The 18,273-nt window shown below is 47.3% G+C and overlaps 26 non-coding genes across 26 annotated transcripts; 18 read left to right on the forward strand and 8 right to left on the reverse strand.

Moving 5' to 3' along the window:
* The first annotated feature begins 492 nt into the window (after positions 1 to 492).
* LOC148738630 (U2 spliceosomal RNA) lies at positions 493 to 685 on the forward strand. Its single transcript, XR_015997726.1, has one exon. It is a non-coding gene; the product is annotated as a U2 spliceosomal RNA (small nuclear RNA).
* Positions 686 to 895: 210 nt separating this feature from the next.
* Positions 896 to 1,059, forward strand: LOC148738631 (U1 spliceosomal RNA). The gene has a single exon (XR_015997923.1). It is a non-coding gene; the product is annotated as a U1 spliceosomal RNA (small nuclear RNA).
* A 972-nt stretch (positions 1,060 to 2,031) lies between these two features.
* Positions 2,032 to 2,151, reverse strand: LOC148738632 (5S ribosomal RNA). The gene has a single exon (XR_015997457.1). It is a non-coding gene; the product is annotated as a 5S ribosomal RNA (ribosomal RNA).
* Positions 2,152 to 2,620: 469 nt separating this feature from the next.
* LOC148738633 (U2 spliceosomal RNA) lies at positions 2,621 to 2,813 on the forward strand. Its single transcript, XR_015997720.1, has one exon. It is a non-coding gene; the product is annotated as a U2 spliceosomal RNA (small nuclear RNA).
* Positions 2,814 to 3,024: 211 nt separating this feature from the next.
* Positions 3,025 to 3,188, forward strand: LOC148738634 (U1 spliceosomal RNA). The gene has a single exon (XR_015997536.1). It is a non-coding gene; the product is annotated as a U1 spliceosomal RNA (small nuclear RNA).
* A 971-nt stretch (positions 3,189 to 4,159) lies between these two features.
* Positions 4,160 to 4,279, reverse strand: LOC148738635 (5S ribosomal RNA). The gene has a single exon (XR_015997458.1). It is a non-coding gene; the product is annotated as a 5S ribosomal RNA (ribosomal RNA).
* A 469-nt stretch (positions 4,280 to 4,748) lies between these two features.
* On the forward strand, positions 4,749 to 4,939 carry LOC148738636 (U2 spliceosomal RNA). The gene has a single exon (XR_015997725.1). It is a non-coding gene; the product is annotated as a U2 spliceosomal RNA (small nuclear RNA).
* Positions 4,940 to 5,149: 210 nt separating this feature from the next.
* Positions 5,150 to 5,313, forward strand: LOC148738637 (U1 spliceosomal RNA). Its single transcript, XR_015997547.1, has one exon. It is a non-coding gene; the product is annotated as a U1 spliceosomal RNA (small nuclear RNA).
* A 970-nt stretch (positions 5,314 to 6,283) lies between these two features.
* LOC148738638 (5S ribosomal RNA) lies at positions 6,284 to 6,402 on the reverse strand. The gene has a single exon (XR_015998023.1). It is a non-coding gene; the product is annotated as a 5S ribosomal RNA (ribosomal RNA).
* A 468-nt stretch (positions 6,403 to 6,870) lies between these two features.
* LOC148738639 (U2 spliceosomal RNA) lies at positions 6,871 to 7,063 on the forward strand. Its single transcript, XR_015997730.1, has one exon. It is a non-coding gene; the product is annotated as a U2 spliceosomal RNA (small nuclear RNA).
* Positions 7,064 to 7,272: 209 nt separating this feature from the next.
* On the forward strand, positions 7,273 to 7,438 carry LOC148738640 (U1 spliceosomal RNA). Its single transcript, XR_015997942.1, has one exon. It is a non-coding gene; the product is annotated as a U1 spliceosomal RNA (small nuclear RNA).
* Positions 7,439 to 8,406: 968 nt separating this feature from the next.
* On the reverse strand, positions 8,407 to 8,525 carry LOC148738641 (5S ribosomal RNA). The gene has a single exon (XR_015998024.1). It is a non-coding gene; the product is annotated as a 5S ribosomal RNA (ribosomal RNA).
* A 470-nt stretch (positions 8,526 to 8,995) lies between these two features.
* LOC148738642 (U2 spliceosomal RNA) lies at positions 8,996 to 9,187 on the forward strand. Its single transcript, XR_015997526.1, has one exon. It is a non-coding gene; the product is annotated as a U2 spliceosomal RNA (small nuclear RNA).
* A 212-nt stretch (positions 9,188 to 9,399) lies between these two features.
* Positions 9,400 to 9,562, forward strand: LOC148738643 (U1 spliceosomal RNA). Its single transcript, XR_015997940.1, has one exon. It is a non-coding gene; the product is annotated as a U1 spliceosomal RNA (small nuclear RNA).
* A 969-nt stretch (positions 9,563 to 10,531) lies between these two features.
* LOC148738644 (5S ribosomal RNA) lies at positions 10,532 to 10,649 on the reverse strand. The gene has a single exon (XR_015997459.1). It is a non-coding gene; the product is annotated as a 5S ribosomal RNA (ribosomal RNA).
* Positions 10,650 to 11,118: 469 nt separating this feature from the next.
* LOC148738645 (U2 spliceosomal RNA) lies at positions 11,119 to 11,310 on the forward strand. The gene has a single exon (XR_015997527.1). It is a non-coding gene; the product is annotated as a U2 spliceosomal RNA (small nuclear RNA).
* A 212-nt stretch (positions 11,311 to 11,522) lies between these two features.
* Positions 11,523 to 11,685, forward strand: LOC148738646 (U1 spliceosomal RNA). The gene has a single exon (XR_015997926.1). It is a non-coding gene; the product is annotated as a U1 spliceosomal RNA (small nuclear RNA).
* Positions 11,686 to 12,657: 972 nt separating this feature from the next.
* Positions 12,658 to 12,777, reverse strand: LOC148738647 (5S ribosomal RNA). The gene has a single exon (XR_015998222.1). It is a non-coding gene; the product is annotated as a 5S ribosomal RNA (ribosomal RNA).
* A 468-nt stretch (positions 12,778 to 13,245) lies between these two features.
* On the forward strand, positions 13,246 to 13,437 carry LOC148738648 (U2 spliceosomal RNA). Its single transcript, XR_015997528.1, has one exon. It is a non-coding gene; the product is annotated as a U2 spliceosomal RNA (small nuclear RNA).
* A 210-nt stretch (positions 13,438 to 13,647) lies between these two features.
* On the forward strand, positions 13,648 to 13,811 carry LOC148738649 (U1 spliceosomal RNA). Its single transcript, XR_015997558.1, has one exon. It is a non-coding gene; the product is annotated as a U1 spliceosomal RNA (small nuclear RNA).
* A 975-nt stretch (positions 13,812 to 14,786) lies between these two features.
* Positions 14,787 to 14,905, reverse strand: LOC148738650 (5S ribosomal RNA). The gene has a single exon (XR_015998025.1). It is a non-coding gene; the product is annotated as a 5S ribosomal RNA (ribosomal RNA).
* A 469-nt stretch (positions 14,906 to 15,374) lies between these two features.
* On the forward strand, positions 15,375 to 15,566 carry LOC148738651 (U2 spliceosomal RNA). Its single transcript, XR_015997529.1, has one exon. It is a non-coding gene; the product is annotated as a U2 spliceosomal RNA (small nuclear RNA).
* A 211-nt stretch (positions 15,567 to 15,777) lies between these two features.
* LOC148738652 (U1 spliceosomal RNA) lies at positions 15,778 to 15,941 on the forward strand. Its single transcript, XR_015997569.1, has one exon. It is a non-coding gene; the product is annotated as a U1 spliceosomal RNA (small nuclear RNA).
* Positions 15,942 to 16,912: 971 nt separating this feature from the next.
* LOC148738653 (5S ribosomal RNA) lies at positions 16,913 to 17,031 on the reverse strand. Its single transcript, XR_015998027.1, has one exon. It is a non-coding gene; the product is annotated as a 5S ribosomal RNA (ribosomal RNA).
* A 469-nt stretch (positions 17,032 to 17,500) lies between these two features.
* Positions 17,501 to 17,693, forward strand: LOC148738654 (U2 spliceosomal RNA). The gene has a single exon (XR_015997721.1). It is a non-coding gene; the product is annotated as a U2 spliceosomal RNA (small nuclear RNA).
* A 211-nt stretch (positions 17,694 to 17,904) lies between these two features.
* Positions 17,905 to 18,067, forward strand: LOC148738655 (U1 spliceosomal RNA). The gene has a single exon (XR_015997936.1). It is a non-coding gene; the product is annotated as a U1 spliceosomal RNA (small nuclear RNA).
* Positions 18,068 to 18,273: the final 206 nt, after the last annotated feature.

An 18,273-nucleotide genomic window follows, 5' to 3' on the forward strand; every position in this document is an offset into this window, starting at 1 on the left:
CTTTCCCTGTGGTATGGTCGTAGACAAGGAAAACAGCTGAAATTTGGCTGGTTATCGGTTATGTTTGATCTGTACTAGCCCTAATTTGGTTACTCTAACCCTAAACCCCACATCGTTACCCTAACCCTAACCCCAAAATCGTTACCCTAACCCTAAATTTGGTAGCCTAGACCCTAAGCCAAACGTCATCTCCTAGAGCCCGCGCACATCTTGAGAAGCGTCCATTTGAGGCAATATATCTCACTGGGGGTGGGGTGGGGGGGGGGAGTATAGAGATAAATCAAGTTTGGTAAATATTCTAAAGAACACCATCTTGTTAGTTAAGTGTATGTGGCTGGCGTCTTAAAGTTACAATGAGAAGATTACCAACCGATGAGCCACTGGGTCCGTTTTTGGGACTCGCAAGGGCTTCTGGGGGCTACCTGCTACTATCCACCATATACTGTGGGAAGGATCCCTCTACCACCCCCTTGATTGAGGGTATTGGTGGGTATCGCTTCTCGGCCTTTTGGCTAAAGATCAAGTGTAGTATCTGTTCTTATCAGCTTAATATCTGATACGCTGCTCATTGAGTAGCTCATATATTAAACTGATTTTTGGAACTGGGCTGTGGAAAAGAGGCTTGCCTCGTCCCAGCCACGGGTTGCCTCGGTATAGCACTACCTCCGAGTGTGGCCCACTTCCCTTTTGGGGAAGACACATTTAATGAAAGGAAAAATAATGACTATAGCATTCTCTTCTGTGCACAGGAGCCCTGCAGCTCCAAAGGGAAGGCGGAAAAAGACATGACGGGCCAAGGCGGCAACTGACACTGGCTGATTTGAAGCGTGCAAAGCAGTACCACAAGGACATAGGTGAGGGAGAGTTTTACCACGGCAAGCGTATGCTTTCAGGCATACTTACCTGACGCGGGAGGTACTGTGATCAAGGAGGCAGTCCTCTCAAGGCGAGGCCCTTTCATTGCACTTGGACTGGGTTGACCCTTGCGATTACCCCAAATGTGGGTAACTCGAGCGTATAATTTCTGGTAGTGGGGACCTGCGTTCGCGCTCGTCCCGAAAAGCTGATGTAAAATATCTTGCCCTTAACCCCTGACTGACTAATGAATTGATCTTGATTTTGGAGTTGACCGTTAAACAGGGTGAACTGGAACTGGAACTGGAATGAAGAGAGAAGAAGAGCAGCAAGGGAAAAAAGAAAGCAAAAAGCCATGGAAAGAAAGAGAGACAGACAGAAGTGGCCTGCGTGTTGGCAGAGAGATTTGGAGGAATAGAAGTGATTGTAAATGAAGGTGAGTTTTTGTGAGGATGTGAGTAGAGCTGTTGTAGATAGATGTGTGTGCTTTCTGCATTATTTTGTTCGTTTGTTTGCGAAAGAAAAGGAGAGGAAACCAAGCGGAGGAGTGACTGACTAACTAACCGACGGATGGACTAAGCAAAGAACGAACGATACATGGGCAAGAAAAGCACTTTGTTTTAGAAACGTGAGTACATTGTCAACCATACCTGTGGCAGGCGAGGTTTTGTTGTCATGTATTTCTTATTGCGAGCGAGCGAGAGGAGGGAACGTTCGTTCCAGCGAGCGAGCAAACAAAGAGGCAGACGAGTAAGTAAAAATGTGGAACCTGTTGCCGCTTCGCTTCGTTTCAGTCACTTTGAATCCATCCGCCTCTATTAATCGTGGGAATGTTTTGACATGTCTTGAGGCCTTGAAAGTGCTGTAAAAGTGTGCGTGTTTTCCTATTTGTGATTCGTGGGAGCGTGCGAATGATTCGATGTCACGTACAAATGTGGAATTTGTCACAACAATGTGTTGAGATCTCGAGCGCGCGCCATCGCTCCTTCGTTTGCTCGCTCTCTTGCATTGGGAAATGATTTTGGCCACAAGCTCGGCAAGTTGTGGCAAAATGATTTCTCTCCTCCCTGTTATGTTAGTTTTTCTTTTACTCCTCACTCGTCTACGGGACGCCGTGAGTATCGGAAGCGGTTTACCCGGATAAAACGTTGAGAGAGTAAGCAAAGGAAAAAATGAAGCCTACAACACGGGGTATTCCCAGGCGGTCACCCATCCAAGTACTAACCCCCGCCCGACAGGGCTTAACTTCGGTGATCGGACGAGAACCGGTGCTTTCCCTGTGGTATGGTCGTAGACAAGGGAAAACAGCTGAAATTTGGCTGGTTATCGGTTATGTTTGATCTGTACTAGCCCTAATTTGGTTACTCTAACCCTAAACCCCAACATCGTTACCCTAACCCTAACCCCAAAATCGTTACCCTAACCCTAAATTTGGTAGCCTAGACCCTAAGCCAAACGTCATCTCCTAGAGGCCCGCGCACATCTTGAGAAGCGTCCATTTGAGGCAATATATCTCACTGGGGGTGGGGTGGGGGGGGGGAGTATAGAGATAAATCAAGTTTGGTAAATATTCTAAAGAACACCATCTTGTTAGTTAAGTGTATGTGGCTGGCGTCTTAAAGTTACAATGAGAAGATTACCAACCGATGAGCCACTGGGTCCGTTTTTGGGACTCGCAAGGGCTTCTGGGGCTACCTGCTACTATCCACCATATACTGTGGGAAGGATCCCTCTACCACCCCCTTGATTGAGGGTATTGGTGGGTATCGCTTCTCGGCCTTTTGGCTAAGATCAAGTGTAGTATCTGTTCTTATCAGCTTAATATCTGATACGCTGCTCATTGAGTAGCTCATATATTAAACTGATTTTTGGAACTGGGCTGTGGAAAAAGAGGCTTGCCTCGTCCCAGCCACGGGTTGCCTCGGTATAGCACTACCTCCGAGTGTGGCCCACTTCCCTTTTGGGGAAGACACATTTAATGAAAGGAAAAATAATGACTATAGCATTCTCTTCTGTGCACAGGAGCCCTGCAGCTCCAAAGGGAAGGCGGAAAAAGACATGACGGGCCAAGGCGGCAACTGACACTGGCTGATTTGAAGCGTGCAAAGCAGTACCACAAGGACATAGGTGAGGGAGAGTTTTACCACGGCAAGCGTATGCCTTTCAGGCATACTTACCTGACGCGGGAGGTACTGTGATCAAGGAGGCAGTCCTCTCAAGGCGAGGCCCTTTCATTGCACTTGGACTGGGTTGACCCTTGCGATTACCCCAAATGTGGGTAACTCGAGCGTATAATTTCTGGTAGTGGGGACCTGCGTTCGCGCTCGTCCCCGAAAAGCTGATGTAAAATATCTTGCCCTTAACCCCTGACTGACTAATGAATTGATCTTGATTTTGGAGTTGACCGTTAAACAGGGTGAACTGGAACTGGAACTGGAATGAAGAGAGAAGAAGAGCAGCAAGGGAAAAAGAAAGCAAAAAGCCATGGAAAGAAAGAGAGACAGACAGAAGTGGCCTGCGTGTTGGCAGAGAGATTTGGAGGAATAGAAGTGATTGTAAATGAAGGTGAGTTTTTGTGAGGATGTGAGTAGAGCTGTTGTAGATAGATGTGTGTGCTTTCTGCATTATTTTGTTCGTTTGTTTGCGAAAGAAAAGGAGAGGAAACCAAGCGGAGGAGTGACTGACTAACTAACCGACGGATGGACTAAGCAAAGAACGAACGATACATGGGCAAGAAAAGCATTTGTTTTAGAAACGTGAGTACATTGTCAACCATACCTGTGGCAGGCGAGGTTTTGTTGTCATGTATTTCTTATTGCGAGCGAGCGAGAGGAGGGAACGTTCGTTCCAGCGAGCGAGCAAACAAAGAGGCAGACGAGTAAGTAAAAATGTGGAACCTGTTGCCGCTTCGCTTCGTTTCAGTCACTTTGAATCCATCCGCCTCTATTAATCGTGGGAATGTTTTGACATGTCTTGAGGCCTTGAAAGTGCTGTAAAAGTGTGCGTGTTTTCCTATTTGTGATTCGTGGGAGCGTGCGAATGATTCGATGTCACGTACAAATGTGGAATTTGTCACAACAATGTGTTGAGATCTCGAGCGCGCGCCATCGCTCCTTCGTTTGCTCGCTCTCTTGCATTGGGAAATGATTTTGGCCACAAGCTCGGCAAGTTGTGGCAAAATGATTTCTCTCCTCCCTGTTATGTTAGTTTTTCTTTTACTCCTCACTCGTCTACGGGACGCCGTGAGTATCGGAAGCGGTTTACCCGGATAAAACGTTGAGAGAGTAAGCAAAGGAAAAAATGAAGCCTACAACACGGGGTATTCCCAGGCGGTCACCCATCCAAGTACTAACCCCGCCCGACAGGGCTTAACTTCGGTGATCGGACGAGAACCGGTGCTTTCCCCTGTGGTATGGTCGTAGACAAGGGAAAACAGCTGAAATTTGGCTGGTTATCGGTTATGTTTGATCTGTACTAGCCCTAATTTGGTTACTCTAACCCTAAACCCCAACATCGTTACCCTAACCCTAACCCCAAAATCGTTACCCTAACCCTAAATTTGGTAGCCTAGACCCTAAGCCAAACGTCATCTCCTAGAGCCCGCGCACATCTTGAGAAGCGTCCATTTGAGGCAATATATCTCACTGGGGGTGGGGTGGGGGGGGGGAGTATAGAGATAAATCAAGTTTGGTAAATATTCTAAAGAACACCATCTTGTTAGTTAAGTGTATGTGGCTGGCGTCTTAAAGTTACAATGAGAAGATTACCAACCGATGAGCCACTGGGTCCGTTTTTGGGACTCGCAAGGGCTTCTGGGGGCTACCTGCTACTATCCACCATATACTGTGGGAAGGATCCCTCTACCACCCCCTTGATTGAGGGTATTGGTGGGTATCGCTTCTCGGCCTTTTGGCTAAGATCAAGTGTAGTATCTGTTCTTATCAGCTTAATATCTGATACGCTGCTCATTGAGTAGCTCATATATTAAACTGATTTTTGGAACTGGCTGTGGAAAAGAGGCTTGCCTCGTCCCAGCCACGGGTTGCCTCGGTATAGCACTACCTCCGAGTGTGGCCCACTTCCCTTTTGGGGAAGACACATTTAATGAAAGGAAAAATAATGACTATAGCATTCTCTTCTGTGCACAGGAGCCCTGCAGCTCCAAAGGGAAGGCGGAAAAAGACATGACGGCCAAGGCGGCAACTGACACTGGCTGATTTGAAGCGTGCAAAGCAGTACCACAAGGACATAGGTGAGGGAGAGTTTTACCACGGCAAGCGTATGCCTTTCAGGCATACTTACCTGACGCGGGAGGTACTGTGATCAAGGAGGCAGTCCTCTCAAGGCGAGGCCCTTTCATTGCACTTGGACTGGGTTGACCCTTGCGATTACCCCAAATGTGGGTAACTCGAGCGTATAATTTCTGGTAGTGGGGACCTGCGTTCGCGCTCGTCCCCGAAAAGCTGATGTAAAATATCTTGCCCTTAACCCCTGACTGACTAATGAATTGATCTTGATTTTGGAGTTGACCGTTAAACAGGGTGAACTGGAACTGGAACTGGAATGAAGAGAGAAGAAGAGCAGCAAGGGAAAAAGAAAGCAAAAGCCATGGAAAGAAAGAGAGACAGACAGAAGTGGCCTGCGTGTTGGCAGAGAGATTTGGAGGAATAGAAGTGATTGTAAATGAAGGTGAGTTTTTGTGAGGATGTGAGTAGAGCTGTTGTAGATAGATGTGTGTGCTTTCTGCATTATTTTGTTCGTTTGTTTGCGAAAGAAAAGGAGAGGAAACCAAGCGGAGGAGTGACTGACTAACTAACCGACGGATGGACTAAGCAAAGAACGAACGATACATGGGCAAGAAAAGCATTTGTTTTAGAAACGTGAGTACATTGTCAACCATACCTGTGGCAGGCGAGGTTTTGTTGTCATGTATTTCTTATTGCGAGCGAGCGAGAGGAGGGAACGTTCGTTCCAGCGAGCGAGCAAACAAAGAGGCAGACGAGTAAGTAAAAATGTGGAACCTGTTGCCGCTTCGCTTCGTTTCAGTCACTTTGAATCCATCCGCCTCTATTAATCGTGGGAATGTTTTGACATGTCTTGAGGCCTTGAAAGTGCTGTAAAAGTGTGCGTGTTTTCCTATTTGTGATTCGTGGGAGCGTGCGAATGATTCGATGTCACGTACAAATGTGGAATTTGTCACAACAATGTGTTGAGATCTCGAGCGCGCGCCATCGCTCCTTCGTTTGCTCGCTCTCTTGCATTGGGAAATGATTTTGGCCACAAGCTCGGCAAGTTGTGGCAAAATGATTTCTCTCCTCCCTGTTATGTTAGTTTTTCTTTTACTCCTCACTCGTCTACGGGACGCCGTGAGTATCGGAAGCGGTTTACCCGGATAAAACGTTGAGAGAGTAAGCAAAGGAAAAAATGAAGCCTACAACACGGGGTATTCCCAGGCGGTCACCCATCCAAGTACTAACCCCGCCCGACAGGGCTTAACTTCGGTGATCGGACGAGAACCGGTGCTTTCCCTGTGGTATGGTCGTAGACAAGGGAAAACAGCTGAAATTTGGCTGGTTATCGGTTATGTTTGATCTGTACTAGCCCTAATTTGGTTACTCTAACCCTAAACCCCAACATCGTTACCCTAACCCTAACCCCAAAATCGTTACCCTAACCTAAATTTGGTAGCCTAGACCCTAAGCCAAACGTCATCTCCTAGAGCCCGCGCACATCTTGAGAAGCGTCCATTTGAGGCAATATATCTCACTGGGGGTGGGGTGGGGGGGGGGAGTATAGAGATAAATCAAGTTTGGTAAATATTCTAAAGAACACCATCTTGTTAGTTAAGTGTATGTGGCTGGCGTCTTAAAGTTACAATGAGAAGATTACCAACCGATGAGCCACTGGGTCCGTTTTTGGGACTCGCAAGGGCTTCTGGGGGCTACCTGCTACTATCCACCATATACTGTGGGAAGGATCCCTCTACCACCCCCTTGATTGAGGGTATTGGTGGGTATCGCTTCTCGGCCTTTTGGCTAAGATCAAGTGTAGTAATCTGTTCTTATCAGCTTAATATCTGATACGCTGCTCATTGAGTAGCTCATATATTAAACTGATTTTTGGAACTGGGCTGTGGAAAAGAGGCTTGCCTCGTCCCAGCCACGGGTTGCCTCGGTATAGCACTACCTCCGAGTGTGGCCCACTTCCCTTTTGGGAAGACACATTTAATGAAAGGAAAATAATGACTATAGCATTCTCTTCTGTGCACAGGAGCCCTGCAGCTCCAAAGGGAAGGCGGAAAAAGACATGACGGGCCAAGGCGGCAACTGACACTGGCTGATTTGAAGCGTGCAAAGCAGTACCACAAGGACATAGGTGAGGGAGAGTTTTACCACGGCAAGCGTATGCCTTTCAGGCATACTTACCTGACGCGGGAGGTACTGTGATCAAGGAGGCAGTCCTCTCAAGGCGAGGCCCTTTCATTGCACTTGGACTGGGTTGACCCTTGCGATTACCCCAAATGTGGGGTAACTCGGAGCGTATAATTTCTGGTAGTGGGGACCTGCGTTCGCGCTCGTCCCCGAAAAGCTGATGTAAAATATCTTGCCCTTAACCCCTGACTGACTAATGAATTGATCTTGATTTTGGAGTTGACCGTTAAACAGGGTGAACTGGAACTGGAACTGGAATGAAGAGAGAAGAAGAGCAGCAAGGGAAAAAGAAAGCAAAAAGCCATGGAAAGAAAGAGAGACAGACAGAAGTGGCCTGCGTGTTGGCAGAAGAGATTTGGAGGAATAGAAGTGATTGTAAATGAAGGTGAGTTTTGTGAGGATGTGAGTAGAGCTGTTGTAGATAGATGTGTGTGCTTTCTGCATTATTTTGTTCGTTTGTTTGCGAAAGAAAAGGAGAGGAAACCAAGCGGAGGAGTGACTGACTAACTAACCGACGGATGGACTAAGCAAAGAACGAACGATACATGGGCAAGAAAAGCATTTGTTTAGAAACGTGAGTACATTGTCAACCATACCTGTGGCAGGCGAGGTTTTGTTGTCATGTATTTCTTATTGCGAGCGAGCGAGAGGAGGGAACGTTCGTTCCAGCGAGCGAGCAAACAAAGAGGCAGACGAGTAAGTAAAAATGTGGAACCTGTTGCCGCTTCGCTTCGTTTCAGTCACTTTGAATCCATCCGCCTCTATTAATCGTGGAATGTTTGACATGTCTTGAGGCCTTGAAAGTGCTGTAAAAGTGTGCGTGTTTTCCTATTTGTGATTCGTGGGAGCGTGCGAATGATTCGATGTCACGTACAAATGTGGAATTTGTCACAACAATGTGTTGAGATCTCGAGCGCGCGCCATCGCTCCTTCGTTTGCTCGCTCTCTTGCATTGGGAAATGATTTTGGCCACAAGCTCGGCAAGTTGTGGCAAAATGATTTCTCTCCTCCCTGTTATGTTAGTTTTTCTTTTACTCCTCACTCGTCTACGGGACGCCGTGAGTATCGGAAGCGGTTTACCCGGATAAAACGTTGAGAGAGTAAGCAAAGGAAAAAATGAAGCCTACAACACGGGGTATTCCCAGGCGGTCACCCATCCAAGTACTAACCCCGCCCGACAGGGCTTAACTTCGGTGATCGGACGAGAACCGGTGCTTTCCCTGTGGTATGGTCGTAGACAAGGGAAAACAGCTGAAATTTGGCTGGTTATCGGTTATGTTTGATCTGTACTAGCCCTAATTTGGTTACTCTAACCCTAAACCCCAACATCGTTACCCTAACCCTAACCCCAAAATCGTTACCCTAACCCTAAATTTGGTAGCCTAGACCCTAAGCCAAACGTCATCTCCTAGAGCCCGCGCACATCTTGAGAAGCGTCCATTTGAGGCAATATATCTCACTGGGGGTGGGGTGGGGGGGGGGAGTATAGAGATAAATCAAGTTTGGTAAATATTCTAAAGAACACCATCTTGTTAGTTAAGTGTATGTGGCTGGCGTCTTAAAGTTACAATGAGAAGATTACCAACCGATGAGCCACTGGGTCCGTTTTTGGGACTCGCAAGGGCTTCTGGGGGCTACCTGCTACTATCCACCATATACTGTGGGAAGGATCCCTCTACCACCCCCTTGATTTGAGGGTATTGGTGGGTATCGCTTCTCGGCCTTTTGGCTAAGATCAAGTGTAGTATCTGTTCTTATCAGCTTAATATCTGATACGCTGCTCATTGAGTAGCTCATATATTAAACTGATTTTTGGAACTGGGCTGTGGAAAAGAGGCTTGCCTCGTCCCAGCCACGGGTTGCCTCGGTATAGCACTACCTCCGAGTGTGGCCCACTTCCCTTTTGGGGAAGACACATTTAATGAAAGGAAAAATAATGACTATAGCATTCTCTTCTGTGCACAGGAGCCCTGCAGCTCCAAAGGGAAGGCGGAAAAAGACATGACGGGCCAAGGCGGCAACTGACACTGGCTGATTTGAAGCGTGCAAAGCAGTACCACAAGGGACATAGGTGAGGGAGAGTTTTACCACGGCAAGCGTATGCCTTTCAGGCATACTTACCTGACGCGGGAGGTACTGTGATCAAGGAGGCAGTCCTCTCAAGGCGAGGCCCTTTCATTGCACTTGGACTGGGTTGACCTTGCGATTACCCCAAATGTGGGTAACTCGAGCGTATAATTTCTGGTAGTGGGGACCTGCGTTCGCGCTCGTCCCCGAAAAGCTGATGTAAAATATCTTGCCCTTAACCCCTGACTGACTAATGAATTGATCTTGATTTTGGAGTTGACCGTTAAACAGGGTGAACTGGAACTGGAACTGGAATGAAGAGAGAAGAAGAGCAGCAAGGGAAAAAGAAAGCAAAAAGCCATGGAAAGAAAGAGAGACAGACAGAAGTGGCCTGCGTGTTGGCAGAGAGATTTGGAGGAATAGAAGTGATTGTAAATGAAGGTGAGTTTTTGTGAGGATGTGAGTAGAGCTGTTGTAGATAGATGTGTGTGCTTTCTGCATTATTTTGTTCGTTTGTTTGCGAAAGAAAAGGAGAGGAAACCAAGCGGAGGAGTGACTGACTAACTAACGACGGATGGACTAAGCAAAGAACGAACGATACATGGGCAAGAAAAGCATTTGTTTTAGAAACGTGAGTACATTGTCAACCATACCTGTGGCAGGCGAGGTTTTGTTGTCATGTATTTCTTATTGCGAGCGAGCGAGAGGAGGGAACGTTCGTTCCAGCGAGCGAGCAAACAAAGAGGCAGACGAGTAAGTAAAAATGTGGAACCTGTTGCCGCTTCGCTTCGTTTCAGTCACTTTGAATCCATCCGCCTCTATTAATCGTGGGAATGTTTTGACATGTCTTGAGGCCTTGAAAGTGCTGTAAAAGTGTGCGTGTTTTCCTATTTGTGATTCGTGGGAGCGTGCGAATGATTCGATGTCACGTACAAATGTGGAATTTGTCACAACAATGTGTTGAGATCTCGAGCGCGCGCCATCGCTCCTTCGTTTGCTCGCTCTCTTGCATTGGGAAATGATTTTGGCCACAAGCTCGGCAAGTTGTGGCAAAATGATTTCTCTCCTCCCTGTTATGTTAGTTTTTCTTTTACTCCTCACTCGTCTACGGGACGCCGTGAGTATCGGAAGCGGTTTACCCGGATAAACGTTGAGAGAGTAAGCAAAGGAAAAAATGAAGCCTACAACACGGGGTATTCCCAGGCGGTCACCCATCCAAGTACTAACCCGCCCGACAGGGCTTAACTTCGGTGATCGGACGAGAACCGGTGCTTTCCCTGTGGTATGGTCGTAGACAAGGGAAAACAGCTGAAATTTGGCTGGTTATCGGTTATGTTTGATCTGTACTAGCCTAATTTGGTTACTCTAACCCTAAACCCCAACATCGTTACCCTAACCCTAACCCCAAAATCGTTACCCTAACCCTAAATTTGGTAGCCTAGACCCTAAGCCAAACGTCATCTCCTAGAGCCCCGCGCACATCTTGAGAAGCGTCCATTTGAGGCAATATATCTCACTGGGGGTGGGGTGGGGGGGGGGAGTATAGAGATAAATCAAGTTTGGTAAATATTCTAAAGAACACCATCTTGTTAGTTAAGTGTATGTGGCTGGCGTCTTAAAGTTACAATGAGAAGATTACCAACCGATGAGCCACTGGGTCCGTTTTTGGGACTCGCAAGGGCTTCTGGGGGCTACCTGCTACTATCCACCATATACTGTGGGAAGGATCCCTCTACCACCCCCTTGATTGAGGGTATTGGTGGGTATCGCTTCTCGGCCTTTTGGCTAAGATCAAGTGTAGTATCTGTTCTTATCAGCTTAATATCTGATACGCTGCTCATTGAGTAGCTCATATATTAAACTGATTTTTGGAACTGGGCTGTGGAAAAGAGGCTTGCCTCGTCCCAGCCACGGGTTGCCTCGGTATAGCACTACCTCCGAGTGTGGCCCACTTCCCCTTTTGGGGAAGACACATTTAATGAAAGGAAAAATAATGACTATAGCATTCTCTTCTGTGCACAGGAGCCCTGCAGCTCCAAAGGGAAGGCGGAAAAAGACATGACGGGCCAAGGCGGCAACTGACACTGGCTGATTTGAAGCGTGCAAAGCAGTACCACAAGGACATAGGTGAGGGAGAGTTTTACCACGGCAAGCGTATGCCTTTCAGGCATACTTACCTGACGCGGGAGGTACTGTGATCAAGGAGGCAGTCCTCTCAAGGCGAGGCCCTTTCATTGCACTTGGACTGGGTTGACCCTTGCGATTACCCAAATGTGGGTAACTCGAGCGTATAATTTCTGGTAGTGGGGACCTGCGTTCGCGCTCGTCCCCGAAAAGCTGATGTAAAATATCTTGCCCTTAACCCCTGACTGACTAATGAATTGATCTTGATTTTGGAGTTGACCGTTAAACAGGGTGAACTGGAACTGGAACTGGAATGAAGAGAGAAGAAGAGCAGCAAGGGAAAAAGAAAGCAAAAGCCATGGAAAGAAAGAGAGACAGACAGAAGTGGCCTGCGTGTTGGCAGAGAGATTTGGAGGAATAGAAGTGATTGTAAATGAAGGTGAGTTTTTGTGAGGATGTGAGTAGAGCTGTTGTAGATAGATGTGTGTGCTTTCTGCATTATTTTGTTCGTTTGTTTGCGAAAGAAAAGGAGAGGAAACCAAGCGGAGGAGTGACTGACTAACTAACCGACGGATGGACTAAGCAAAGAACGAACGATACATGGGCAAGAAAAGCATTTGTTTTAGAAACGTGAGTACATTGTCAACCATACCTGTGGCAGGCGAGGTTTTTGTTGTCATGTATTTCTTATTGCGAGCGAGCGAGAGGAGGGAACGTTCGTTCCAGCGAGCGAGCAAACAAAGAGGCAGACGAGTAAGTAAAAATGTGGAACCTGTTGCCGCTTCGCTTCGTTTCAGTCACTTTGAATCCATCCGCCTCTATTAATCGTGGGAATGTTTTGACATGTCTTGAGGCCTTGAAAGTGCTGTAAAAGTGTGCGTGTTTTCCTATTTGTGATTCGTGGGAGCGTGCGAATGATTCGATGTCACGTACAAATGTGGAATTTGTCACAACAATGTGTTGAGATCTCCGAGCGCGCGCCATCGCTCCTTCGTTTGCTCGCTCTCTTGCATTGGGAAATGATTTTGGCCACAAGCTCGGCAAGTTGTGGCAAAATGATTTCTCTCCTCCCTGTTATGTTAGTTTTTCTTTTACTCCTCACTCGTCTACGGGACGCCGTGAGTATCGGAAGCGGTTTACCCGGATAAAACGTTGAGAGAGTAAGCAAAGGAAAAAATGAAGCCTACAACACGGGGTATTCCCAGGCGGTCACCCATCCAAGTACTAACCCCGCCCCGACAGGGCTTAACTTCGGTGATCGGACGAGAACCGGTGCTTTCCCTGTGGTATGGTCGTAGACAAGGGAAAACAGCTGAAATTTGGCTGGTTATCGGTTATGTTTGATCTGTACTAGCCCTAATTTGGTTACTCTAACCCTAAACCCCAACATCGTTACCCTAACCCTAACCCCAAAATCGTTACCCTAACCCTAAATTTGGTAGCCTAGACCCTAAGCCAAACGTCATCTCCTAGAGCCCGCGCACATCTTGAGAAGCGTCCATTTGAGGCAATATATCTCACTGGGGTGGGGTGGGGGGGGGAGTATAGAGATAAATCAAGTTTGGTAAATATTCTAAAGAACACCATCTTGTTAGTTAAGTGTATGTGGCTGGCGTCTTAAAGTTACAATGAGAAGATTACCAACCGATGAGCCACTGGGTCCGGTTTTTGGGACTCGCAAGGGCTTCTGGGGGCTACCTGCTACTATCCACCATATACTGTGGGAAGGATCCCTCTACCACCCCCTTGATTGAGGGTATTGGTGGGTATCGCTTCTCGGCCTTTTGGCTAAGATCAAGTGTAGTATCTGTTCTTATCAGCTTAATATCTGATACGCTGCTCATTGAGTAGCTCATATATTAAACTGATTTTTGGAACTGGGCTGTGGAAAAGAGGCTTGCCTCGTCCCAGCCACGGGTTGCCTCGGTATAGCACTACCTCCGAGTGTGGCCCACTTCCCTTTTGGGAAGACACATTTAATGAAAGGAAAAATAATGACTATAGCATTCTCTTCTGTGCACAGGAGCCCTGCAGCTCCAAAGGGAAGGCGGAAAAAGACATGACGGGCCAAGGCGGCAACTGACACTGGCTGATTTGAAGCGTGCAAAGCAGTACCACAAGGACATAGGTGAGGGAGAGTTTTACCACGGCAAGCGTATGCCTTTCAGGCATACTTACCTGACGCGGGAGGTACTGTGATCAAGGAGGCAGTCCTCTCAAGGCGAGGCCCTTTCATTGCACTTGGACTGGGTTGACCCTTGCGATTACCCCAAATGTGGGTAACTCGAGCGTATAATTTCTGGTAGTGGGGACCTGCGTTCGCGCTCGTCCCCGAAAAGCTGATGTAAAATATCTGCCCTTAACCCCTGACTGACTAATGAATTGATCTTGATTTTGGAGTTGACCGTTAAACAGGGTGAACTGGAACTGGAACTGGAATGAAGAGAGAAGAAGAGCAGCAAGGGAAAAAGAAAGCAAAAAGCCATGGAAAGAAAGAGAGACAGACAGAAGTGGCCTGCGTGTTGGCAGAGAGATTTGGAGGAATAGAAGTGATTGTAAATGAAGGTGAGTTTTTGTGAGGATGTGAGTAGAGCGTTGTAGATAGATGTGTGTGCTTTCTGCATTATTTTGTTCGTTTGTTTGCGAAAGAAAAGGAGAGGAAACCAAGCGGAGGAGTGACTGACTAACTAACCGACGGATGGACTAAGCAAAGAACGAACGATACATGGGCAAGAAAAGCATTTGTTTTAGAAACGTGAGTACATTGTCAACCATACCTGTGGCAGGCGAGGTTTTGTTGTCATGTATTTCTTATTGCGAGCGAGCGAGAGGAGGGAACGTTCGTTCCAGCGAGCGAGCAAACAAAGAGGCAGACGAGTAAGTAAAAATGTGGAACCTGTTGCCGCTTCGCTTCGTTTCAGTCACTTTGAATCCATCCGCCTCTATTAATCGTGGGAATGTTTTGACATGTCTTGTGTCTTGAGGCCTTGAAAGTGCTGTAAAAGTGTGCGTGTTTTCCTATTTGTGATTCGTGGGAGCGTGCGAATGATTCGATGTCACGTACAAATGTGGAATTTGTCACAACAATGTGTTGAGATCTCGAGCGCGCGCCATCGCTCCTTCGTTTGCTCCTCTCTTGCATTGGGAAATGATTTTGGCCACAAGCTCGGCAAGTTGTGGCAAAATGATTTCTCTCCTCCCTGTTATGTTAGTTTTTCTTTTACTCCTCACTCGTCTACGGGACGCCGTGAGTATCGGAAGCGGTTTACCCGGATAAAACGTTGAGAGAGTAAGCAAAGGAAAAAATGAAGCCTACAACACGGGGTATTCCCAGGCGGTCACCCATCCAAGTACTAACCCCGCCCGACAGGGCTTAACTTCGGTGATCGGACGAGAACCGGTGCTTTCCCTGTGGTATGGTCGTAGACAAGGGAAAACAGCTGAAATTTGGCTGGTTATCGGTTATGTTTGATCTGTACTAGCCCTAATTTGGTTACTCTAACCCTAAACCCCAACATCGTTACCCTAACCCTAACCCCAAAATCGTTACCCTAACCCTAAATTTGGTAGCCTAGACCCTAAGCCAAACGTCATCTCCTAGAGCCCGCGCACATCTTGAGAAGCGTCCATTTGAGGCAATATATCTCACTGGGGGTGGGGTGGGGGGGGGGAGTATAGAGATAAATCAAGTTTGGTAAATATTCTAAAGAACACCATCTTGTTAGTTAAGTGTATGTGGCTGGCGTCTTAAAGTTACAATGAGAAGATTACCAACCGATGAGCCACTGGGTCCGTTTTTGGGACTCGCAAGGGCTTCTGGGGGCTACCTGCTACTATCCACCATATACTGTGGGAAGGATCCCTCTACCACCCCCTTGATTGAGGGTATTGGTGGGTATCGCTTCTCGGCCTTTTGGCTAAGATCAAGTGTAGTATCTGTTCTTATCAGCTTAATATCTGATACGCTGCTCATTGAGTAGCTCATATATTAAACTGATTTTTGGAACTGGGCTGTGGAAAAGAGGCTTGCCTCGTCCCAGCCACGGGTTGCCTCGGTATAGCACTACCTCCGAGTGTGGCCCACTTCCCTTTTGGGGAAGACACATTTAATGAAAGGAAAAATAATGACTATAGCATTCTCTTCTGTGCACAGGAGCCCTGCAGCTCCAAAGGGAAGGCGGAAAAAGACATGACGGGCCAAGGCGGCAACTGACACTGGCTGATTTGAAGCGTGCAAAGCAGTACCACAAGGACATAGGTGAGGGAGAGTTTTACCACGGCAAGCGTATGCCTTTCAGGCATACTTACCTGACGCGGGAGGTACTGTGATCAAGGAGGCAGTCCTCTCAAGGCGAGGCCCTTTCATTGCACTTGGACTGGGTTGACCCTTGCGATTACCCCAAATGTGGGTAACTCGAGCGTATAATTTCTGGTAGTGGGGACCTGCGTTCGCGCTCGTCCCCGAAAAGCTGATGTAAAATATCTTGCCCTTAACCCCTGACTGACTAATGAATTGATCTTGATTTTGGAGTTGACCGTTAAACAGGGTGAACTGGAACTGGAACTGGAATGAAGAGAGAAGAAGAGCAGCAAGGGAAAAAGAAAGCAAAAAGCCATGGAAAGAAAGAGAGACAGACAGAAGTGGCCTGCGTGTTGGCAGAGAGATTTGGAGGAATAGAAGTGATTGTAAATGAAGGTGAGTTTTTGTGAGGATGTGAGTAGAGCTGTTGTAGATAGATGTGTGTGCTTTCTGCATTATTTTGTTCGTTTGTTTGCGAAAGAAAAGGAGAGGAAACCAAGCGGAGGAGTGACTGACTAACTAACCGACGGATGGACTAAGCAAAGAACGAACGATACATGGGCAAGAAAAGCATTTGTTTTAGAAACGTGAGTACATTGTCAACCATACCTGTGGCAGGCGAGGTTTTGTTGTCATGTATTTCTTATTGCGAGCGAGCGAGAGGAGGGAACGTTCGTTCCAGCGAGCGAGCAAACAAAGAGGCAGACGAGTAAGTAAAAATGTGGAACCTGTTGCCGCTTCGCTTCGTTTCAGTCACTTTGAATCCATCCGCCTCTATTAATCGTGGGAATGTTTTGACATGTCTTGAGGCCTTGAAAGTGCTGTAAAAGTGTGCGTGTTTTCCTATTTGTGATTCGTGGGAGCGTGCGAATGATTCGATGTCACGTACAAATGTGGAATTTGTCACAACAATGTGTTGAGATCTCGAGCGCGCGCCATCGCTCCTTCGTTTGCTCGCTCTCTTGCATTGGGAAATGATTTTGGCCACAAGCTCGGCAAGTTGTGGCAAAATGATTTCTCTCCTCCCTGTTATGTTAGTTTTTCTTTTACTCCTCACTCGTCTACGGGACGCCGTGAGTATCGGAAGCGGTTTACCCGGATAAAACGTTGAGAGAGTAAGCAAAGGAAAAAATGAAGCCTACAACACGGGGTATTCCCAGGCGGTCACCCATCCAAGTACTAACCCCGCCCGACAGGGCTTAACTTCGGTGATCGGACGAGAACCGGTGCTTTCCCTGTGGTATGGTCGTAGACAAGGGAAAACAGCTGAAATTTGGCTGGTTATCGGTTATGTTTGATCTGTACTAGCCCTAATTTGGTTACTCTAACCCTAAACCCCAACATCGTTACCCTAACCCTAACCCCAAAATCGTTACCCTAACCCTAAATTTGGTAGCCTAGACCCTAAGCCAAACGTCATCTCCTAGAGCCCGCGCACATCTTGAGAAGCGTCCATTTGAGGCAATATATCTCACTGGGGGTGGGGTGGGGGGGGGGAGTATAGAGATAAATCAAGTTTGGTAAATATTCTAAAGAACACCATCTTGTTAGTTAAGTGTATGTGGCTGGCGTCTTAAAGTTACAATGAGAAGATTACCAACCGATGAGCCACTGGGTCCGTTTTTGGGACTCGCAAGGGCTTCTGGGGGCTACCTGCTACTATCCACCATATACTGTGGGAAGGATCCCTCTACCACCCCCTTGATTGAGGGTATTGGTGGGTATCGCTTCTCGGCCTTTTGGCTAAGATCAAGTGTAGTATCTGTTCTTATCAGCTTAATATCTGATACGCTGCTCATTGAGTAGCTCATATATTAAACTGATTTTTGGAACTGGGCTGTGGAAAAGGAGGCTTGCCTCGTCCCAGCCACGGGTTGCCTCGGTATAGCACTACCTCCGAGTGTGGCCCACTTCCCTTTTGGGGAAGACACATTTAATGAAAGGAAAAATAATGACTATAGCATTCTCTTCTGTGCACAGGAGCCCTGCAGCTCCAAAGGGAAGGCGGAAAAAGACATGACGGGCCAAGGCGGCAACTGACACTGGCTGATTTGAAGCGTGCAAAGCAGTACCACAAGGACATAGGTGAGGGAGAGTTTTACCACGGCAAGCGTATGCCTTTCAGGCATACTTACCTGACGCGGGAGGTACTGTGATCAAGGAGGCAGTCCTCTCAAGGCGAGGCCCTTTCATTGCACTTGGACTGGGTTGACCCTTGCGATTACCCCAAATGTGGGTAACTCGAGCGTATAATTTCTGGTAGTGGGACCTGCGTTCGCGCTCGTCCCCGAAAAGCTGATGTAAAATATCTTGCCCTTAACCCCTGACTGACTAATGAATTGATCTTGATTTTGGAGTTGACCGTTAAACAGGTGAACTGGAACTGGAACTGGAATGAAGAGAGAAGAAGAGCAGCAAGGGAAAAAGAAAGCAAAAAGCCATGGAAAGAAAGAGAGACAGACAGAAGTGGCCTGCGTGTTGGCAGAGAGATTTGGA

This window comes from Stylophora pistillata, chromosome 2 (genome assembly GCF_964205215.1).
Source record: "Stylophora pistillata chromosome 2, jaStyPist1.2, whole genome shotgun sequence".
NCBI classification, from domain to species: Eukaryota; Metazoa; Cnidaria; class Anthozoa; order Scleractinia; family Pocilloporidae; genus Stylophora; species Stylophora pistillata.